Below are 6,442 nucleotides of genomic sequence, written 5' to 3'. Positions count from 1 at the left end.
GGACCCGGATGCAGCGTTAGCTGCCAGGTCGCCCAATATTGACCAGGCCCACATTGGAGAGCATTGCTTGCCCCGCCCAGGTGGGAGGGGCCATGGGCAAAACGATTGTTCCCGGTCTCCGTGGGTTTGGCCCGGCCAGGGGGAGTACAGGAAGCCGAGAGGGGATACTGGGTGGACAGCAACCAAAAGAGCTGCATCATCACCACCATCCCCCCTTTTCTCAAGTGAGGTCAGTAAATGACAACAGGACACCTGACACACGGTCCAGAGCCTGCAGAGTGAAGGTGCAGAGTGATCACACCAGGTACCTGCTGCAGGAAGTGCATGGGGTGGTGGCACCCTGCTGCTCTTAGGTGCCGGTATCTAGACAGCACCAGGGTAAGAGTCCCTGGCTTAAGAAAGCCCGAGCGCAGGCCCAGGCCGAATATTCGGAGCAGGGGCAGGGTTTGGTTTCGGGTCACGGTGGAACTCGCAGGACCTGGAAAGCCTGGAAAGCCAGCCTCGACCTCTTCAGCCACATTCACCACATAGTCCTCTCCTATGTACCTGGAAGCAGAAAATATCAGTTTCAGGCTCGCTTGCTGAGCGAGCCAGTCCACAGGTCGTGGCAGCCTTTTGGAACTGCAGCCCGTCCACCAGCCCCACCCACCTGCTCTTGGGGCTCCCGGGGCCATCTAGTGGACTCTGGAGCTTGGCGGCCGAGGGGACTGGAGCTGGGAAGGCCAGGTCCGCTCTCGCCTGCCACTCTTGCGGGCGGGGCTCAATCCATCCATGTCGCTGAATGCAGACTTGAAAAAATTCTATGCAGGGGCCTCCGACGACAGGGCCTCACAAGAGACCGTGGAAGGTCGATGGCTTGGTCTGGCCTCCACCTCTACAGCGGGCTTGAGTTAGGATGCGGCCCATCCTCTCCCGTTCTCTGCGGAATCCCGTTTGGCTCCTGCGGGCGGAAGGGCATCACTGCTGGTCGACGTGCCCGGGAAGCCCTAACACTCGGACTGAGTTGCAGCTATGGTCACACCACTTTCTTCTGGAACTGTGGTCCGCCCAAACCTCTGCAGATACAATCTCCAGTGAACGGTTGCAGCGCCGACCCCCATGCATGACCATGATGACTCTACTAGTGCCGCCAGTGTCCTGGAACTTTGCCTCAGGCACCTGGGCCAAATCCCATCCCTTACGGATGGATGTTCCCGGAGCCCCAAAGAGAGGAAACCACGTATATAGAAGTGGCCGCCAGAGGGCGCCCGAGAACCTGCGCGATTGTCAGTTGGATGGATCTGGATCACCGCGCGGCGAGGGCGTGTCGGCGGTACGCCCACATCTAGTCCCGGCGTGCCTTGGAGCGCGTCTCTCGCCCAGCCGGGCGTGGAGGAGAGGTGAAGGTTTGCAGGCAGGCCGCCCTTCATATTACTTCCGTCCATCCCCTGGCGCAGCTTAAGCCCAGCCTGGGAGAGCGCGGGCGCCACATCAACCGGTGAACAGGAAGCCCCTGGTAGACACAGCGGGAGTGGTTGCATTGGTCGAACGCGGCCTACAGCCCTGCCACATGCTTCGGAGCCCGTGGGCTGGAGGCGCCGAGAACTCACAGCGTGAGGACTCAGCCACCCTTGGGCCCTTGAACCCACTGGTGGCACCTTGGTCAAGGCCCTGGAGGCACTAGAGCAGGCGGGCGGCACCAGCAGAAGGGCAGGGCCGGGTGTCTGATCGAGGTCAAGCCCGGAGCGCAGACTGGTTCAACTTTCTTGACTACAACCACCAGAGGGCACGCCAAACTATCCGGCTGCAAAATATTTCAATTTCGTGCAGAAATATTACCACGCCTATTACGGAGCTGATCAAAAGGTCACAGCGACCTTCTGGAATTGTGGTCCGCCCACAAGCTCCCCACACCACCCCATCGTCCTTGAGTTCCCAGAACCATCTGGTCGACCCCGGAGCTTCGTGGCAGAGGCCAGGAGTGTGAGCCGGCGGACTGAGCGCAGCTTCCCTGGTTCTGCTGTGTGGGTAGCGGCTGGGTGGTTGTCTCTGGACGCGAACTTGGGAAGATTCCGCGGAGGCACCTCCGACGACCATGCCTTATGAAGGCTACAAGCTGGCCTGTGTTCCCTACCCGCGTCTCTATGTATGGCTCGGCCCGTCCCCACCTCAGAAGCGGAACCTGGAAAATTTGGTAAGTCGAGCCTGATGACAATGACCTCCGTGGGTACACCTTCAGGAGAGGCGCGCCCTCCCCGTCCTCCTCCGAGAGCAGGGGCCGCCCATCCACGTCTTTGGTCCAGGACTTGGAAAAATTTTTAGTACCGCTGACGCCCGGATCCCACGCGTTCCCCCGGTCGAGCCCGTTGTGCCCTCCACGGCCGCCCTGCACAGCCTGGCCTCCACCTTTAGAGCGGGCCGGCCTTCCTGCGCTAGACACCGTCTCCCTTCCCCGTCAGATCCCCAGTCGGTCACCACAGTGGAGGAGCACAGGCCAGTGCTGGTGGACCCATCTGGATGGGGCATTGAAGCGACATTCACACCCATAACCCTGCAGGTACAATCTCCAGCAAATAGATGAAGCGCCAATGCCCGTGCATGACCAGGACGATCATGAAAGTACCGCTGGCCTCCTGGAACTCCACCCCAGGATTCCCGGCCAAATCCTATCCCTTACCGATATCCCCGGAGCTCCGGACAGAGGAGAAACTACCTGTCTAAAAGTGGCCGTCAGATAACGCCTCGTGGTGCATCTCTCACCTGTCCTGGGGCGGAGAGGCGAGATGATCAGAGAGCCACGTATGCCATGAATGTCTGTCCCTCAACCTGGCGTGCCTTAAACACGGCAGAGCAGGAGCACAACATTTATCATTAATACAAAACCCTAATGAGAGCCCGGTGAGGACACCAACACCCGGAGATGCTGCGTCAGCATCGCCACCCCTTTCTCATGCATGGCTCAGAGTCTGTATGGTGAGAGCCCACATAGGCATCGGACACTATAGCCTGGAGACTGCACCACGGTGGTGTCCCCGGATGCACAGATCTGGCAGTGGGGGCAGAGACGGGTGTCAGGTTGTGGTCAAGCCCAGGGCCTTGCGTCCCCAAACTTCCAACTTCTTTGACCACAGACAACGTAGAGCGTGTCGGCATCCATATAGCAAAAAATACCAATTTCTGGCGAAAAAAAAAATTACCGCTCTTGCTGACGGGGATGATCCACAGATTACATACATAGCTTCCTGGCACCGCGGCTGGGCACCAGCCCCATCGCAACACCCCATGACTCCTTCCCCCGGAGCTCTTGGGGCCATCTGGTGGCCCGAGATGGAACCGCAGAGCGAGTGGAAGCGAGCGGGCCGTGCGTGCCCTCCTTGGTTAGCCCGCACGGGCTCTGTAGGGAGGAAACTATATAAAAGCGGCTGCCAGAGGGCGCCCGACAACCGGCGCAAACGGCAGTGGGACGGATCCTGATCACCGGTTGGCGAGGGCGCACCGCAGGCCCGCCAGATGCTCGACCTGCGCCTGGTCTACCGGGAAGTCCTATTACCAACCTTCCAACCACGAACTATGGACTGTGTATTTTTACTTTCTGCCCAATAAGGGAGTGTCCTTACCTAGTTCCTTCCTGCCACTGTGGTCATAAAGGCACGGTCCCAGTTCCTCTCTTTCTGCTTTCTGACACCCTTGCCTGTGGCAGGCCTCACGTGGCCCTATATGGCAGGCTATGCTTCTCTTTTCCAAGAAAACTATGAGTAATAAAAGGTCTTTCGATGGTATTAGCCTCTCCTGTCATCACTCAGTCACCTCCATTAATTAAAATCCCAAGGGTGCGGCTTTTACACAGTTGTAAAACTGGCAAGAGGCTATACTTGCATCTCAAAGAGAAGAGAAAGAACTTAAAATTAGAAGTTGCTAAGAGAAATGCGCTACGGAAAGAGATTGGAGGAAAGTTTCTGTCCCCTTTTTGCACCAGGGAGATTATGTTTTTATTTTTAATTTGTTTTTTACTCTTATACCCTTTCCCCATATTTCCTGTACACTAGAGATGGGTGGTTCAGGTGTTGTCCAGGTGGACAGTTGTGCAACGATGACACTCCTGGAGATACATGGGGTGAGACGGGTCTGTGATAATGACATGAAGGCCTCTGCACATACATCCCAAGGACACTGTGACAAGTGTGACACACTGACAGCCCTCAACACAGCCTACATATATATATATTAAACCACGTCTATGATAGAAGAGATGTGTGATACACATGAGACACACAACAGGCATAAGCAACTCCCACCAAGGGCATGTGGGAAGTGGGGGAGGCGCTGACCCACCCCAGCAGCTATGAGGACACAAATGCACAAATACTTTAGAGAGACTTGTGAGACAAGCATGAGATATGGATGCCCAAAAGCCTGGGGTGTGGATAACACACACAATCACGCAATCCCCATGAACTGAGTGTGACTAGATGGTCTTAACCTGGCTTGGAGAGAACAACCATCCCTACACCCTATCCTTGGCCCCACTCATGCAAGTTTGATGATGCCCTGGTGGTGGTCAGACAGTGAGCCAGTGCACACCTTGGCACAACCTGGAGACACACTTTTGAAGACTGAATGTCAACACAGTGACACATAATGGGAGGAAATCAGCCCAAGCTTGAGTAGCAGGAAAACTTGACTCAGAAATGGCAGCTAAGAAGGTTCAGGAGTCAGAGTCTGGGGGGGCAGGGCTGTAGTCAGGGGAGGTTTTGGGCTCTACTGGAGGGATCAGCATGCATGAGTCGGTTTCAGGAATAGTGGACCAAGGCTGTTCTGAGAGGGGAGGAACCATTTTGGTGGGTTATTAGTTATTGTTTGGGTGGAGATGATCATATAGCAGTGTGGCCATCTCAGGCAAGACCAAATTCTTTCCTCTTTCTGGTATTTAATGGGTTGTTTAATCCTGAATAGACAAGTATTCCCACAATGCTCTTATTAGTCAGGGTGTTTTGAAATGCCTCCTCTGGGGTTGCCTTCGGGGCTAATTTCAAAGCTGCATGAAATAATTAATGTGAACATTGCTTTTAAAAATTATTGTCTAGATTCTTTTGTAGTTCTAAGCGTGATGATTGGGTGTTCATGCTGTTGCGTGAGATGTTCCTCCCTCAAACCTTGTTACGACATCAGCACATTACCTGTCTGACGTGAAAAAAAAATTATGTCTAGAAATATATAAAAATAATTATGTCCTCACTTTGAGCCCTCCTTAGAGCCTTTAATATAATCACATACATACTTTATGTTGCTAAAGTTGGCATGAACCCTCTTTCGTGGTGTTTTATCATTATTGAACACACCCCTGTCAGTGAACAAAATTCAATTTTTACATAATTTATAGTGTTTTCAGGATAGCGTGTACAGTTTCTATATTGTTGGAGGAAGGAAGTTGTCTTCTGATGCCCCTTCTCTCTCTGTCTCCTCTCAGAAGGACTGTCTGGGCTATAGCTGTATCCACACACGTAGCTGAGCCCTAAGATCTGTGGGAGTCGGAGATGTTACTTTCAGGAAACACTTCTTGATTCAAAGCAGAGGGCTAGCCTTTCCATACTTTGGAGCTCTTTGGCACGAGGTGGCCCATGAAGACTGCCTGAAGCAGGAGTAAGATACGCTCCATGGGTGAAGGACCCATGGAGGTTTATTCTTTCATCTTCTAGTTTCCTCTGTCTAGTGTTCATATACGTGGGCACTCATGGGGGCCAGCCGTGGCCTTGCCTCTAGGAACCAAAGTGTCAGGAGACCCCTGTCCTTTTCCCACACACCAAGCACTGCGTTCTCTGTAGTGCAATGATACGCATGACAGAGATATGGGCCCCTGCCCTCGGGCAGGGAAGGAGCTCATCATTAAGTATGGTAAACACGTGTGGAAACAGATGAGTGCAATGACATTACTGCTGCTGTGACAGAAATGTATCCAGAGTTGATGAGACAGAGGAGAGTCGAACCTTGAAGTCATGGCATGGTGAGCAGGGGTAACGTTCCCTGGAGTCTGAGAGCTTTGATTCTTGGCATGGAGAGGAATTAAAACCCTTCTAAACTCTGCCAATAACCAGGGGGATGCCATTAACTGTTATTCTTCAAATGGAAACATCACTTGGTTGTGTCCTCCCCAGGGCTTCGTGTCATTCTCAGCAAACGTGAGAATGTGTAAGGCACAGGGAAATAGCAGACATAAATGAAAGATAGTATAGAGGTGGAGCCCCTGAGCTGGTGTGTCTGGTAGATTATGACCTGCTACGTGAGGAGGCACAAACCATCCACACGGGGGCAGCATCACACTCTCACTTTGGGGCCCTTTTCAAAGAAGCAGCAATTTCAATACACTTACACAGTTTTTTACTTACAGATCCCAGAAATGCAGGGGCAGGAGGCTGCAGGAGACAGATAGCTGGGTAGCAAGCACCTATTACTCATAAGGTGGTTG

General features: G+C 53.4%; 1 non-coding gene across 1 annotated transcript; it reads left to right on the top strand.

Moving 5' to 3' along the window:
• The first annotated feature begins 5,063 nt into the window (after positions 1-5,063).
• On the top strand, positions 5,064-5,166 carry LOC112483093. The gene has a single exon (XR_003047504.1). It is a non-coding gene; the product is annotated as a small nucleolar RNA U13 (small nucleolar RNA).
• The last annotated feature ends 1,276 nt before the right edge of the window (positions 5,167-6,442 follow it).

The sequence above is a fragment of the Pteropus alecto genome, unplaced genomic scaffold (assembly GCF_000325575.1).
Source record: "Pteropus alecto unplaced genomic scaffold, ASM32557v1 scaffold326, whole genome shotgun sequence".
NCBI lineage: Eukaryota > Metazoa > Chordata > Mammalia > Chiroptera > Pteropodidae > Pteropus > Pteropus alecto.
Note: the sequence above shows the minus strand (reverse complement) of the source record. Positions and strands in the feature narration are given on the sequence as shown.